The 16,171-nt window shown below is 46.5% G+C and overlaps 1 pseudogene across 1 annotated transcript in view; it reads right to left on the bottom strand.

The window, feature by feature from the left end:
- Window positions 1–721: 721 nt before the first annotated feature.
- Window positions 722–16,171, bottom strand: part of LOC307049611 (dehydrogenase/reductase SDR family member 2, mitochondrial-like) — a 66,869-nt pseudogene continuing 51,419 nt past the window's right edge. The window contains exons 6-11 of the transcript in view: window positions 5,755–5,893; window positions 4,539–4,637; window positions 3,522–3,536; window positions 1,612–1,732; window positions 928–986; window positions 722–831 (exon numbers count right to left, since the gene is read on the bottom strand). The product of the transcript in view is annotated as a dehydrogenase/reductase SDR family member 2, mitochondrial-like (transcript). The remainder of the gene's footprint in view (window positions 832–927; window positions 987–1,611; window positions 1,733–3,521; window positions 3,537–4,538; window positions 4,638–5,754; window positions 5,894–16,171) is intronic.

Here is a 16,171-nt window from a genome sequence, read left to right as displayed (position 1 = left end):
TGGAATACTCCTCCCACTCATTAGCCTATGAAATTACCCACCCCTATAAGAACTGACAACCCCATACCCTGGTGCCTTTCTCGCCTTCTGAGATGGCCCACACTCCGTCTGTGGAGTGTGTTTCTGTCTAAATAAATCCACTTCTTACCTATCACTTTGTCTCTCACTGAATTCTTTCTGTCCTTGAGACACAAAGAACCTGAGCCTCAGTAAGTCTAGACACCAGGTGAGTGATTCTAATTAAAAGACCATGGGTTCGAGTCCCAAGCAGGGTTTTGGCCAGGTTTGAGTCCCAGCACGTGGGTTCAAGTCCCAGTCAGAGCTACACGGTTTCAGTTGAGGGCTGGTGACATACGTGGAGGAAGGCTCTCCTGAGGAAGGGGGTAGTGGTGAGGAAATGGACCACTGATGCAGGGATAGCATCTGCAGGCAAAGCAGCTGCTCATACTTGCCAACTTCACAAGGAAGCTGAGGTTAAGAGTTTCAAAACAAGTTCGTTGCCAGTAAAAAAAACAAAAAAACAAAATCAATCAAGACTTCAGCTCAGCAACTGCTCAGCAGCAACTCTGTCTCCCCACCTCCATACCCTACACTAGATTTGTCTTAGAATTCACCTACAACACCTCCTAGAGGCCTGGCCTTCATTCTCCTAGCCAATCACCATCTGGTTCCCAGGGTGAAATTCAATATCCAAACCCAGAGCAACAGCCTCCGGTGGATATCAGAGCCTCAAGGAAAAGCCGGCCACCGCAACATTCTCCCCAGTGATGTAGCTGGCATCTGGAGAGCACAGGAAGGACGGAGTCCCCACAGTCCTCTGACTGCCCTGCCCTGCACGGAAGGGGGACAGAACTGCAGTCTCGGTGCATGTGCTAATGAACTCTGACCTCTGTCTCCCTGCTGACCTGGCTGGAGGGCCCAGCATACCTCCATCCCTGTTTCCCACCTCCCAGGCTCCTCCTGTCCTCCAGCCCCCGGCTCCCAGGCTGTGCAACCCCAGACTCGTTGAGAGGAATTTCTGATAAGCCAGGATGCAATCAGAGTCCTGTCTCCTCTGAGGACCCCACCTACCTCTGCGATCCACAGAGATTTTTTTTTTTTTCCGGGACGCGGGCCTCTCACTGTTGTGGCCTCTCCCATTGCGGAGCACAGGCTCCGGACGTGCAGGCTCAGCAGCCACGGCTCACGGGCCCAGCCGCTCCGCGGCATGTGGGATCTTCCCAGACCGGGGCACAAACCCGTGTCCCCTGCATCGGCAGGCGGACTCTCAACCACTGCGCCACCAGGGAAGCCCCCAAAGAGATTTTTAAAAGAGTTTTGCACAGCCAGATTATATTCAACCTGAAAAACATTCAAAGAGTCAGTGCTAGACAGGATTTTGACGGGGAAAAAAGAGTGGCTGCTCTTGGCAGATGTGTGCCTTTTGGCGAAGATGACCCTGCTTAGGGCCGGGGCTGGGGATTCCACTGGATCTTCTCACAGAAGCCAGAGCCCTGATTCTGCTACAGAGAAGTGAGAGGCTGCTGTTCTCAGAGCCCCGAGCGGCTTGCCCAGCCGGGGAAAGCACAGGGTGGTTGGCATGGGAACTGCTGGCAGCTGCTGAATCCTCACCACTCGGCTGAAGTCAGTCTTGACAAGTCCTGGAGACACACCATGCACGCGGATGCCCTTATGGGGCCAGCTCCACAGCCAAGGACTTGGTAAGTCCCAGTGGGGCAGTTTGCTGGTGGTACTGGTCCAGCATTTAAGAAGGAAAAAGAAACAGTAAAAGTACACTGCCAGTGAGGGGAGGAGCTCTTGCTGGACCTCCAGGGCCGTGGAGGATAAACCTGCTCTCCCTTAGACCCAACTCAGACGCGCCTCCCACTCCACCCCTGGGAATTACCAAGGAACAAAATAGAAGCAGGAGCAGGATGAAGCCCGGGCTTAAAGAAAAGTCAGGAAGGCAGAGGCTATGTTGGTCTATACTCGACCCAGAGAGAAAAGCTTAGGTGCAAGGTCAGGGAATGGGACTGAAGAGACCCAAGGCCAGACCCCTGCTGTACCATGACTTGGTCGACCTTGGGCAAGTGTCACTTAAGATCTCTAGGTCTCAATTTCCTCATCTGCTATGTGGTTTATAAGCGCTGCCTGTTGATAGTCACAGGAATGCCATGTCTATACTGCCCCCTGGTGTGAGTTTTTAAAAGAACTCTCCTTTGAGCCCATACAGCCCCTCTGGTGCCAGACTTGGTGAATGCATGTTCAAGACACCCCCTTCCTTCAGGAGAATAGAGTACCTCTCCAGGGTGCATGGCTTGGCGAGCAGAGCATAGACTGGATTTCAGCTCCCACTTGTCCCTGTCTCTGGACCTGGTGCCTTTGCACAGTGAACAACCTGTACAACCATCCATGGCAGCCCTGAGGGTGCGGGGTTTGAATGAGATAAAGGCAATGAGTGTGATTTTAAGTGTGGACCAGAGAGATGTTCAGTGTTGTGCACGTGGATATTTTTATCACACAGGATCAATATTCACTTCCCTGACACCCTGGCATCCATTCCACTGCCCCCTTCCAAAGCTCCCCACTCACTGTGTGGAGGTACATAGACAGCAGCAGTGGCAATGAGCACTGCAGAGCCTCCCCTGTGAGGAGACAGACAGGTGTGATGAGGTAAAAGGTCAGCACAAATGAGAAGCAGATGCTCCCAGAAAATGGGCTTCTGACGAGGAGACAGAACTGAGCTATAATGGGAGAAGAAGGGAAATTGGGGATGGGGCCAGGGTCTCTGGGGAGAAGTAAAATCTTTGGGGATGTTGGGCCTGAGAGGATGCTGACACAGCCTCCCCTGCTGGAAAAGCCCAGGACTCCCTGGAACCAGTCACAGGGTCAGGGCCAATCAGTAGCTGGATCTCTGGAGGACAAAGCTGGGAGCCTGGAGTCAGGGTGAGGTTGGTGCAGCCCAGGGGACAGCCACTCCCATAGGAGGGAAATACGTTTAGAGTCACCTGAGTTTCAAATCTAGAACTGTTTCTGATTCAGACAAGAAGAGGTGAAAAGCAAAGGGGGGAAAAACTTGGCTACCAGAGGCGTGCAGGGGAGAGACTGAAGGGGCTTCCTCTGGCCTCTTTGGAGGGGTTTGGCTCTCTGGGTTACACTACCAGGCCCTGGGCCTGGCATCTGCCCTGCCATTCTCAGAGGACACAGCCTGTCAGGGGTGACTGGGGCTTCTCTGTGGGTTTGGAATCTGCTGGCCACATTCCTTCTGGACACTCCCTTTCGCTGTGTTGGCCACATCCCCCAGGACAAAGTAGCCTGCAGATGTGGTTCAGGAGGTGACGGGGAACAGACCCTGGCAGCCAGAGCACACTCCTTCTACCTTCTCTCCTTGGGGTATTCCACTGCGGGCTCCTTCCCCAAGTGTCCCCTTGGCGTAGAGGACAGCAAGGCCGAGTCCCCCCAACTCCAAGGGCCCTCCCTGCCCTCCCCCCTCTTCTCCACGAGGGGCAGCAGCTGGCTCAACAGCACAGCTGGGACCTCACGTTCACGTCCAGGATCTGCAATCAGAACAGGGTGGGGAAGCAGCCACCTCCGCTCCCTGGAGTCCCATGGGGAGGAGCTGGGGGTGTGGATGGTCTTCTCCCAGAGTGCGGAGGAGGGGTCTGAGGGACCTGCTCACCCACCAGGAGCACTTGGCTTATGAACCCCTCACTGTCATTCACGCCACACTCTCCTCATGGCACATCACCCTCCAGAGAACCAGGTCAGTGAAAATAGTATCAGGAAAGGACATTAGGAAAGCTGGGGTGTTAGTGCCTGCTTTAATGAGGAGAGGTGAGAATTTGCACAAGGTAAACAACGGTGCTGTTTCAGGGTCAGATGCAGAAATCTGACTTTCCTAGAAAAGCCTGAGGCTGGGCAAAGGAGGGAGGGAGAGGAACTTGGCTGGGAAAGCCAGGGAATGTGAGAACCAAAGAGAGGAAGTGGGGCACAGTCTGCAAGGAGAGAAAGGAAGGGGTGGTCAGCAGAGGAAGACTCAACAAGGAGGAAAGAGGCTCTCCCTGATCACAGGACCCACCTCTGCCCGCATCGGGGGAGGGGTGAGGATGGTGCCCTCAGAACAGCAGGGGCAGGGAGTCTGCAGAGGCAGCAGGAGCCCCTGCTGTGCTTAGTTCATTCCATCTGGGATGCCGGGCAAGGGTCCCTTTTCTCAGCCATGTCTGGGGACAGGTGAGGTGTCCCTGGGACAGCCAGACTGGAAGGATCAGAATGGGTGCCAATGAGTCCAGACTACAACAGCCTCAGGTTTCTGAGCCAAGAGAGAGGATCTGGCCCTGAGCGGGTGTGTCCCGTCACATCTCGGGCTTAGAGGAAGGCTGAAGTAGAGAAGATCTGCAGCATCACTGGCCACCTGGGCAGATTGACCCAGGTGCGCTCTACCCATTGGGACCGGGGGCTGTGGTTCCAAGGAACAGGGGGCAGCTGGGAACACATGCAGGTGTGCGAGTAGATTTGGGAGACGGAGAGAACCTCACAGCTCCATGCTCCCCGGGCCTCACCTTGTCCCCCACCTGCTTACCGGCCCCCAGGGTTCTCCCCACCAGGGGGTTGACTGCAGCACTCACACCAGGAATTTGATGCCCCCAGCACTCTAGGGCCTGGGGGGAGATAGAGGCAGCACAGAGGGTGAGGAAGAGATGAAACTGTGGACCAGAAACCTCCTCCCTCCCTCCACAGTCATCTGGGAGGGCTTGGCTGATCCAAGTGGGTCCTGGAACACTGACCGTTTGCTGGCAGCTTCACTGTGGCCTCATCCTTGACTCCTCTCACCCTAAGACACTCTGGGAGAAAACTGGACGGTGCCTAAGTTAGAACCCTGCACTTGACCTGAATTCTGAGCTCCCAGCGCTGCTGGACTCTCTTCTTTCACCCTTTATACTTCCAGGCAGACACCTCTTCTTAGCTCTCCCTCACTCTTGCAAATCTTCACTCTTTAAGTCCCATGTACCTGGTGTCTCTTCTCTGGAAAACATAGCTGGCTGATTCCCACTGTCTTTTTTTTTTTTTTTTTTTTTGTGCGGTACACGGGCCTCTCACTGTTGTGGCCTCTCCCGTTGCGGAGCACAGGCTCCGGATGCGCAGGCTCAGTGGCCACGGCTCACGGGCCCAGCTGCTTCCGCGGCATGTGGGATCCTCCCGGACCGGGGCACGAACCCGTGTCCCCTGCATTGGCAGGCGGACTCTCAACCACTGCGCCACCAGGGAAGCCCCCCACTGTCTTTTAAGCCTCTTCAAAAACAACCTTTTCCCTGTGAGCCCCCAAGAAGAGTGCCCACTCCCACAGTGACCACGATGGGCTCCCCAGCCTGGCATCTCCCCTGCTCCGGTCCACAGAGCAGCCCCTGTCATGGGCATTGTCCCAGCTTCACCAGGCTTCGGGCATCTGTACCCTGCAGGGACCTGCCAGGGGCAGAGCCACAGTTCTGCTTAAGAATGCGGGCTTTGGAGTGAGGCAGAGCTCGGTTCAGAATCATCCCTGACACTTAAGGTCTGTTTCCCGCCGTAAAGCTGTTATAACAACATCGAGCGCCTCACATACTAATGTGATGGAGTGTTGGTATATGTCTGGCACTGGGAAATATCCAAAATTATGTTAAGGAGTGTTTTGACTCCCCTAGGCTGGGTCTGTGTGTTCTGATCTCTGCACCTATATCACCCCCATCCCTGGCCCCTCAGCATGGACAACAACCACTCCCGCTTCTCAGTCTTCCCCACGTGGCACACAGTGCCCGTCATGTTCAGCCGCTCCCCCTGCAGCGCCGCCACTGCCCAGTCCACGTTCTGCTGCTTCCAGCTGCTGACCACCACGTGGGCCCCATCCTGGGCCAAACGCCAAGGTATGGTGAAGTTGATCCTGCAGCAGAGATGGCTGTGATGGCTTTAGCCCCTTCCCTACCTCCACCTGGGAGCCTGATCATGGGACATAAAATGTATTCCCCAGTGTCCCAGACTCCAAATCTGTCTGAGAAAAAAGAAACTAACTTTTACTGAGTACCTACTCTGTGCTGAGCCTTCAGAGTGTCCTATCATCCATTCTATCATAAAGGCATTATTATCCAAGTATAATATTTTACAGAAGTGGTTAAGTAAAGTCACAAACTGCCCAGGGAAACAAATCTGGAGCCCGGATTCAAATCCATGTCTGAGTCCAAAGCACCTGCTCTTTCCAGCTTTTCACTCTGCCTCCTGGGAAATGGGAGTGTTTAATGACAGAAGCTCACTCTTGGAAAGATGATAGTTTCCAGAGCTGGGTAACAGGATAGTGGATTGGGCAGGGATGTGGGAGAAGGAAATTGACAGCAGATCCCACTCCCTAATGGGGATGCTACATCCCTTGGACGCATCCCAGTTGGGTACTCCCATTACTCAGCTACATGTGGACTCGGTGACCACAGCCATTTTGTCAGCCAGTGCACAGCTCCTGTCTGCCCTGCTGCTGTGCATTCTTATTGAGAGAGGGAGTGGCCCAATATGTATGCCATCTGTATGCTCTGGACTCCCAAATTTATGTCTTTAGCTCAGACCTCTCTCTCGAACCCCAGACTAGCGTATTTAAGTGTCTACATTTTTACAAAATTATTTTATTGAAGTATAGCTGATTTACAATGTTGTGTTAGTTTCTGGTGTACAGTGAGGTGATTCAGTTATACGTATAGTTTTTCATAATATTTTTCATTGTAGTTTATTACAGGATATTGAATATAGTTCCCTGTGCTATACAGTTGGACCTTGTTGTTTATCCATTCTAGGTAATAGCTTGCATCTGCTAATCCCAAACTCCCAATCCATTCCTCCCACACACACCCCCCTTGGCAACCACAAGTCTGTTCTCTATGTCTGTGAGTCTATTTCTGTTTCGTAGATAAGTTCATTTGTGTCATATTTTAGATTCCACATATAGGTGATATCATATGGCATTTGTCTTTCACTTTCTGACTTACTTCACTTAGTATGATAATCTCTAGGTCCATTTGTGTTGCTGTAAGTGGCATTATTTCATTCTTTCTTATAGCTGATTAGTATTCCATTGTATATACGTACCACATCTTCTTTATCCATTCATCTGTCAATGGACATTTAGGTTGCTTCCACGTCTTGGCTATTGTTAATAGTGCTGCCATGAACATTAGGGTGCATGTATCTTTTCGAATTAGAGTTTTCTCCACATATATATGCCCAGGATTGGGATTGCTGGATCATATGGCAACCTTATTTTTAGTCTTTTGAGGAACCTCCATACTGTTCTCCATAGTGGCTGCACCAACTTACATTCCCACCAACAATGTAGGAGGGTTCCCTTTTCTCCACACCCTCTCCCACATTTATGGTTTGTGGACCAAATGCCTACTTGACATCTCCACTGAGATACCTAGTAGATACTCAAACTTAATACACCTGTGACAATTTTAAAACGTGTCCGCAGACTCTGTGATATGCTTTCCTTCAGAAGTGGAGCCTAATTCCTCTGCCCTTCAACGTGGGCTGGTTTTAGTGCAGTGAAGGTGATGGTGTGTAACTCCGGGGACTAGGTCACAAAAAGACACTGTGGCTTCCATCTTGGTTGCTCTCTCTCTCTCTCTCTCTCTCTCTTTCTTGGATCCTTTGCTCTGGGAGAGGCCAGCTACCAAGTTGTGAGAACACTCAGGCAGCTACAGAGAGGCCTATGTAGCCAGGAACTAAGCCTCCTACCAACAGCCATGTGAGTGCACCATCTTGGAAGTGGATCTTCCAGCCTCAGTTAAGCCCTCAAGCCCCTATTGACATCCTGACTGGAAACTTAGGAGAAACCCTGAACCAGAACCACAGCTAAACCATTCCTGACCCACAGAAACTGGGCTAATAAATGGTTGTCTTAAGTCACTAAATATTGGGGTATTTTGTTATGTAGCAATAGATAACTAATAAATATCAAAACTAAACTTCTCATATTTTCCCCAAACCTGCTCTATCTTCAGCCTTCCCTCTCCCAGATGATGGCAACTCCATCCTTCCAATTGCCCAGACTTAAGACTTTGGAGTCATCCTTGATTTCCCTGTGTCATACCTCACATCCGATGTCTCAGAAAATCCTGTTGGTTCTAACTCACTATGTATCAAAATGTAACACTGTCACCACTTGCATTGCTACTACCTGGTGGGAGCCACTGTCATATCTCTCCCTGTTTCCATCCTTGCCTGCCTAAAGTCTAACCTCAACACAGGAGTCTGAGTGAGACTTTAAACATGTCAGCTGGAGCAGGTGCCTCCTCTACTTAAAAACTTGCAGTGACTCCCCATGTCATTCAGAGTAAAAGCCCATCTTAGTCCGTTCCGGTTGTTGTAACAAAAATACAATAGGCTGGTAGCTTATAAACAACAGAATTGTAGAATTTAATTTCTAACCTTCTGGAGGCTGGGAAGTCCACGATCAAGGTGCTGGCAAATTTGTTGTTTGGTAAAGGCCCACTTTCTGGTTCATAGACAGCTTCTTCTCACTATAGCTTCACTCAGTGGAAAGGGTAAGAGAGTTTTCTCAGGCCTCTTTTATAAGGGCACTAATCCCATTATTCATGAAGCCTCCACCCTCAGAACCTAAGCACTTCCCAAAGACCCCACCTCTAAATACCATCAACATGAGGTTTAGGATTTCAATATATGAATTTTGCAAGGGACATAAACATTCAGACCATAGCAAAACCCAAATCCTTGCCATGACCTAGAAGGCTCTAAATGATCTGTGCTCCCCCTTGCATCTCCGACCTTACTACTATTTTCCTCCCAGCCACAGTGGCCTCCTTGGGTTCTTCAAACATGCCGAGCACACTCCTGCCTTAAGGTTTCTGCACTGCCTGTTCCTCTGCTGAAATGCTTTTTCCTTAGATAGCCACACATCTGTCACCTTCCCCTTCTTCAAGGCTTTGCTTGAATGTCACTTCTCAATGAAGCCAAACTTGGCCACTCTCTACTCCCCTCTCCTTCCATCACTCTGGATCCCTCTTGACTTTTTCTTTTCCACCATACTTATCACCTTCCAACATACTATGTCATTTACTTTTTTATAAGGTCTCTTGTTTATTATCCATACGCCTTGCCTAGACTATAAGCTCCAGGAGAGCACTGATCTCTATCTGCTTTGTTCACTGATGTACCTCAAGAGCCCAGAACAGTGACTGACTCAGAGTAAGCACTCAATATATATTTGTTGGGACTTCCCTGGTGGTGCGGTGGTTAAGAATCTGCCTGCCAGTGTAGGGGACACAGGTTCGAGCCCTGGTTTGGGAAGATCCCACATGCCGCGGAGCAACTATGCCCGAGAGCCACAACTACTGAGTCTGCACTCTAGAGCCCGTGCTCCAGAACAAGAGAAGCTACCAAAATGAGAAGCCCACGCACTGCAATGAAGAGTAGCCTCAGCTTGCTGAAACTAGAGAAAGCCTGCACCAGCAACAAAGACCCAACGCAGCCCAAAATATTAATTAATTAATTAAAAACAAATAAATAAATATTTGTTGAATGAATGAAAGAATGGACAAATCTACATGTTCCTACATGAGAGATTTATGCAATTGTGCACTTTTAATCTAAAGCTCTTCATTTCAAAGCTTTTCCAAACTTGTTCGCCTCAGGGAGAAAGACTTAGAATGCTCTTTAGCACATAACATTAGTCTTTGCGGGCCTCCTGCACTCACCTTCAGCAGGCAGGAGTGCTAGGGAGTAGAGAACAGGAGGGAAAGCGTGATCCTTAGCTTGTCAAATTCTCAAGTACTCCAGTTAAAGGACAGCAAAGGAGCTGCTGCTGACGTGGGTAAAGAGATGGTGCCTCTGCAGTGGGGACTGGGAGTGTCAGGAAATTAATAATAAAGTGTTACAGCCAGAGGAGGTAAGAAACAGCTGTATCTGTGGTCCTGTACATCTCTGAGCTTCTCAGATGGCATGAAATAGAGCAGTGTTGTCCAATAGAAATACAATATGAGGCACATATCATTTTGACATGGAATCAATGTATACAGCTATTAATGATGTATTTTAACTTTTTCTTTCATACCAAGTCTTTGAAATCCGATGTGTACTTTACACTTACAGCAGTTCTCAACTTAGACTGGCCACATTTCAAGTGCTCAGTAACCACATGTGGTTAATGACTATCATACTGAACAGTACAGATGTAGAACATTTGTCAGACCAGGGCAATATATGAGGTGTGTTCCCATCGTGGTTCAGAAAATGTGGTTAACTTTGTTATAATTCACCCTTCTGAGAGTGATGACAGCAAAGAACATTCTACCAGCATCCATGGACATCCACATAGCTAGGATACTATCTCCTAAATCCAGATCTATGTCCATTGAAGAGTTGTCCTATTCTCCTGGTTTTCATTGGCATATGATCTCAAAGAATTGCAATAGCACAGAAAAACGTGTATGCTCCAAGCACATATATTGTTTTACTAAAATTTGAGTAAATCTGCAATGACCTAAGCTCTTTGCTAACAATCTATAAGGACAGTGGCACCTCCACCCAAGGCTACAATCCAAAATATAAACTATAGCTAGAGGGGAGGAGGAAGGGGAAGCTGGGACAAAGTGAGAGAGTGGCATGGACATATATACACTACCAAATGTAAAATAGATAGCTAGTGGGAAGCAGCCGCATAGCACAGGGAGATCAGCTCGGTGCTTTGTGACCGCCTAGAGGGGTGGGATAGGGAGGGTGGGAGGGAGGGAGACGCAAGAGGGAAGAGATATGGGAACATATGTATATGTATAACTGATTCACTTTGTTATAAAGCAGAAACTAATACACCATTGTAAAGCAATTATACTCCAATAAAGATGTTAAAAAATATATATATATAGCTAGCTATATGTACAAGTAATTTTATCATCTTTTAATAATAGCAGAAAAATGGAAATAACCTAAATTCCTAATAACAAGGAAATGTTGGACATTTTTCCTTGATGGGATATTATAGACACTAAAAATGAAGTTTTTAAGTAGTTTATAATAGTGCAGGGCAGATTCTTAAGTTAAAATGCTAGATGGAAAATCAGGACACAAAATTGTGTATGCAAAATTACATTAAAATAAGAAATACATGGAGAAAAAAGCCAGAAAGTGAACATACCATAATGAGATAAAGATGGTAAATGAAGCCATACTTCTGCCTGTCTCTCCACATTATATCACTAGATATTGTGGAAAAGGTTAAAAGAAAAAAGAAAAGAAAAAAAATCAACAGCAGCCCATGAAAATATGAAGTGGTGTCCTTGATGGACTAGAATTTGTAAGGAGTGGAGCCATCTTAGCTGAAACCATATCCCCAAACCCTGGAAAAGGCACTGTGTCAAAAGGTGGGAGCAGCTATGGTGCTCTGAGCCAGGAGGTGCAATGCAGGGAGGCAGGAGGGGGAGACAGCTGCTGAGTGACTCTTTGCAGACGCTGCTCCAGCGGGATGTCTCTTCTCCAGTCTCTACCTTCCTGCCAGGCAGCCAAGAACACAGGTGCTCACCCCCACCGTGAGTAAGGATGAGAAGAACGGAAGGCCACCGATCCAATACATCAGAAGTCAGGAAAGAGATAACAATGCCTCCGGAATTAGAAAAGAAGTTTTCAGGAACCATTTGTAATATATTAATAATCACAACACAAGTGAATGAGCTGAATTAATATATTGAAGATTCTTTCAATTGTATTTTTAAAAAATAGTTGTGTACAGTTTACAAAGACACACCTAAAACAAAATGATTCAGGACATTTGAAAATAAAACAATAGAGAAAGATACTATGTAAGATGTTAGCCAAAAGAAAGCCAATGTAGAAACATTAAAATCAGAGCAAAAGAGAATTCAAGGCAAAAAGCATTAAAAAGGGCAAATAAGGATACAGTCTTTTATATTGATAAAAGGTACACTCCACCAAGATTATATATCATGAATCTTTAGAGATCTGTGTAACTTCAAAATTGTCAAATCCCAATCTCAGTAGATTAATTTAATACACCTGTCTCTGAATAGTTCCAATGAAAAAAATAAGGCTATAGATTAACACAACTGAATAGAAATATTATATGAATCCCAATTGTAAGCCACATTTGTAATTTAAATTTTTCTGGTAGCTACATTAAATAAATAAAAGAAACATGAAATTACTTTTACTAATATATTTTATTTAACCAAGTATATAAAAGATATTACCATTTAAATATGTAATCAATATAAAAATAATTAAAATTTCATACTAAATCTTTGAAACTAGTGTATATTTTATACTTAAACCTATTACAATTTGTACTGACCGTATTTCAAGAGCTCACTGTCCCTATGTGGCTAGTGGCTGCTGTATTGGATAATTAAATGACACAAATTTTGTCAAAATGCCCTTATCAAAATTCTTCACTTAAAGAGGAAATTAAAACATGCCCCATGCATGCGGCAGCTAAGAAGGCGTCACGCCATAACTAAGAAGCCTGCACGCCACAACTAAAAAAAAAAAAGATCCTGCGTGCCACAACTAAGATGTGGTGCAGCCAAAAATAAAAATAAATAAATAAATATTAAAAGAAGAAAAAGAAAGAAATGAGAACATGCCAATTTTTTTTTTTTTTTTTTTTTTTTGCATTACACGGGCCTCTCACTGTTGTGGCCTCTCCCGTTGCGGAGCACAGGCTCCGGACGCGCAGGCTCAGCGGCCATGGCTCACGGGCCCAGCCGCTCCACGGCATGTGGGATCTTCCCGGACCGGGGCACGAACCCGTTTCTGCTGCATCGGCAGGTGGACTCTCAACCACTGCGCCACCAGGGAAGCCTGATGCCAAATTTTTTTAAGTGTGTTGGATATGGTCAAAGCACTGCTCAGAAAAAACACGTAGATATATAATTTTAGATACTGTAATTACAGATTATTTAAGAAAGATTGAAAATTATAGAAGTATATTTTCCATCCAAGAAACTACTTTAAAAAATAGCAAATAGGGGCTTCCCTGGTGGTGCAGTGGTTGGGAGTCCGCCTGCAGATGCAGGGGACGCGGGTTCGTGCCCCGGTCTGGGAGGATCCCACATGCCGCAGAGCGGCTGGGCCTGTGAGCCATGGCCGCTGAGCCTGCGCGTCCCGAGCCTGTGCTCCGCAGCGGGAGAGGCCACAGCGGTGGAAGGCCCGCATACCGCAAAAAAAAAAAAAAAAAAAAAAAAAAAAAGCAAATAAACTCAAAGTAGAAAGGACATTTAAGGATTTCCCTGGTGGCACAGTGGTTAAGAATCCGCCTGCCAATGCAGAAGACACGGGTTGGAGCCCTGGTCTGAGAAGATCCCACGTGCCGCAGATCAACTAAGCCCGAGAGGCACAACTAATGAAGCTACATGCTTCAGTACATGAAGCTACATGAACTACATGCGCCTAGAGCCTGTGCTCCGCGACAAGAGAAGCCACTGCGATAAGAAGCCTACACACTGCAACGATAGAGTAGCCCCCGTTCGCCGGAACTAGAGAAAGCCCGTGTGCAGCAATGAAGACCCAACGTAGCCAAAATAAATAAATAAATAATAAATAAATTTATCTTAAAAAAAGAAAGGATATTTTAAAAGATTAAAGCAGAAATTATTGAATTTAACAAATCAACAATAAATTTGAAATGAAATTTACAAAAACATCAAAAGTAATTTTCTTCTGATGGAGCTTTGATGGGTGATGGAGCTTCAGGTGTTTTCTTTCCCTTGACTTTCTACTTTACTTCTCTTACTAGATTTTCTAGGAATAGTATTGCTTTTATAATACAAAGACTGTCTTTAAAAAAAAAAGTTCTGTAACACTTACCACAGAGGATTTTGAAAGACTACCTTCAAATGGCAACACATTTAAAGCTCCAGTAGCAAAATTTGCTTTTTAAATTTGATGACCTCGGCTAAGTTGCACACTTAAACTGTATGAAAACTGGCCTGTTCTTAGATTTGTTGAACGATTACCACGGTCCTAATCAGCTGTGCAAACGTCAGCCACACTTCCTAGACATAGGGATCAGTAGGAAAACTCTAGAAGGAGTTCCCTAAGGGATAAGATCAGGCTTCCTCTCCCCCACAGCAGAATCCTAAGGAGCCTTGGCCCAGCCTGACCTTGTGTTCTGAGGAGAGGAAAGCCCAGAGCCTCTGAAAGTGGAGAGTGGCAGGCCCAGTAGTGCCTCTTTGATCAGTGGCTATTGGCTTCTGCAGCCTGGACTGGAGATTTAGCATTTTATCCTCAGGGATTAAAAAGAAAGAAGGAGGTTTGTAAATCAACTATACTTCAATTTAAAAAGAAGGAAAGGAAGAAAGAGAAAGGAAGGAAGGAAGGAAAAGAAAGAAAGAAGGAAGGAAGGACGGAAGGAAGGGGGAAAGTCTGTGTTCCCTTGGATAAGGACCTAGTACCCAAAGGGTAACCAGGCAGGGCCAGAAATGAGTCTTTAGAAGAGCACAGGCACACACACACACACACACACACACCCTTACTGCAGTCTGGGCGGGACTATGAACAGCCCCTCACTGGCCACACTCTGGTCACTCACGGTGGTGAACAAGGCACATCCCTCACGTCTAGGCTCCCACAACACAATCCTGGCATCTTGCGGGATAGAGAGTAAGCTAGGCAGAGATAAATTCCTGTCTATAGTCCCAGCCCTGGGGGGATATTCCCACCCACCTTTCCTAGGAGATAAGTTGCCTTTCTGGAGAGCACAGAACCTTCCCTGAGATGTGGATCCTAATGACCCTTCTCTGATTTATGGATGGGGAGCTTCGTAAAGCAGCAGCTCCTCTCTGTAGATTCCCAGATACCGTCTCCCATGGACATAGACATTTAAGGCTTAGCTTCAACCCCCATTCCTTCTTCTCTCACATCCCCTTTAGAATATTCCAATGAGCTCAGCCTCCCCTCCCTATTCTACCTCCTAGTCTTTTTGAGTCATTAGAGCATCAGAACAGACTTTCTGTTTGCACAAATCGCACACATGGACATAGCCCAGACCCAAAAAAAGGCCAGCCCTCCGAATCTGTCTACAACTGGCTCCATCACACTGAGACGCCTTATCTTTGGAGGTAGTAGGAAGGGAGGTCGAAGTAGGGGTCACTACCATGTGATAGTGGGAAAGCTCCAAGAGGGAATGAGTGCAAAATTAGGGGAGGAGAATGGGTCACCCATGGAGAGATTTTAGGAGGTATGTGCATCCCGCATCAAGAGTGTCATTTGACGTTCAAGCCACCAACACAGCCATGATTCTCCATTTTACTCAGTGCACTTTGTAATGGCTGTAATTATGTTTCAGTTGGTAACATACTTATCTGTATTTCTGACATTGCACCATTCAAATCCTTTACTGTGGTGACTGCTTATTCTGAGTGGTGTCTGCCACGCCCAGAACATTGTTCTGCAATTCTAGCTGATTGACAGACTAACAGAACAAACCACATCCTCTGCAGAAGCACCAATATCCTTACTTACGCAATGAACTTTGCCAACACCTTCTCCTTGAATATCTAGTTTTTACAAATTTGCAGTTGATCCTAGTGTTCTGTGATGGTTTGTTTCATTTTATAACTGAAAGTCTAAGTAGATATTAAAGTAACAAACTTCCAGCCTACAAAGTATTTTACCCCATAGCACTGGAAGTATTTTGAAACCCATGCTTTTCTGTTTCGTGTTTACCCTTAATATTATATCCTGAGCAGTCTTCATGGCATTAAATAGTCTTTTAAAATATGATTTTCAGAAGATTGTATATGCCACCTAATAGATGATCTACAATTAATTAACAATTTCCTGTTGTTGAATTATTTATGTTGTTTTCAGTTTTTCCTTATTATGTATAATGCTGTGTTTATCCTTGTTGATAAAGCTTTGCTCCCCTACCTGATGAAATCTTTAGGCTAAAGGCAGATAAGTAGAATTGCTAGGAAACATATATGAATATTTTAAAGTCTTAATGCAGCTGTCAAACTGCTTTTCAAAAGTCTGTACCATTTTACCCTCCAGACAACAGTGTATAAGGTCCCATTTCCTTCACTAATGGTAACGCTTTTTAAGTTTTGCTTATTTGGGTAATAATGTGTATAGAAATTCAAAGAAAGTGTGCAAACCCAGTGTGGCCATGTCTGGGTTATGTGGCCTGGCAAAAGTCAGCAGGCTTTGT

This window comes from Hyperoodon ampullatus (assembly GCF_949752795.1).
Source record: "Hyperoodon ampullatus genome assembly, chromosome: 3".
Lineage (NCBI taxonomy): Eukaryota > Metazoa > Chordata > Mammalia > Artiodactyla > Ziphiidae > Hyperoodon > Hyperoodon ampullatus.
This window is presented reverse-complemented; position numbering and strand designations above follow the sequence as displayed.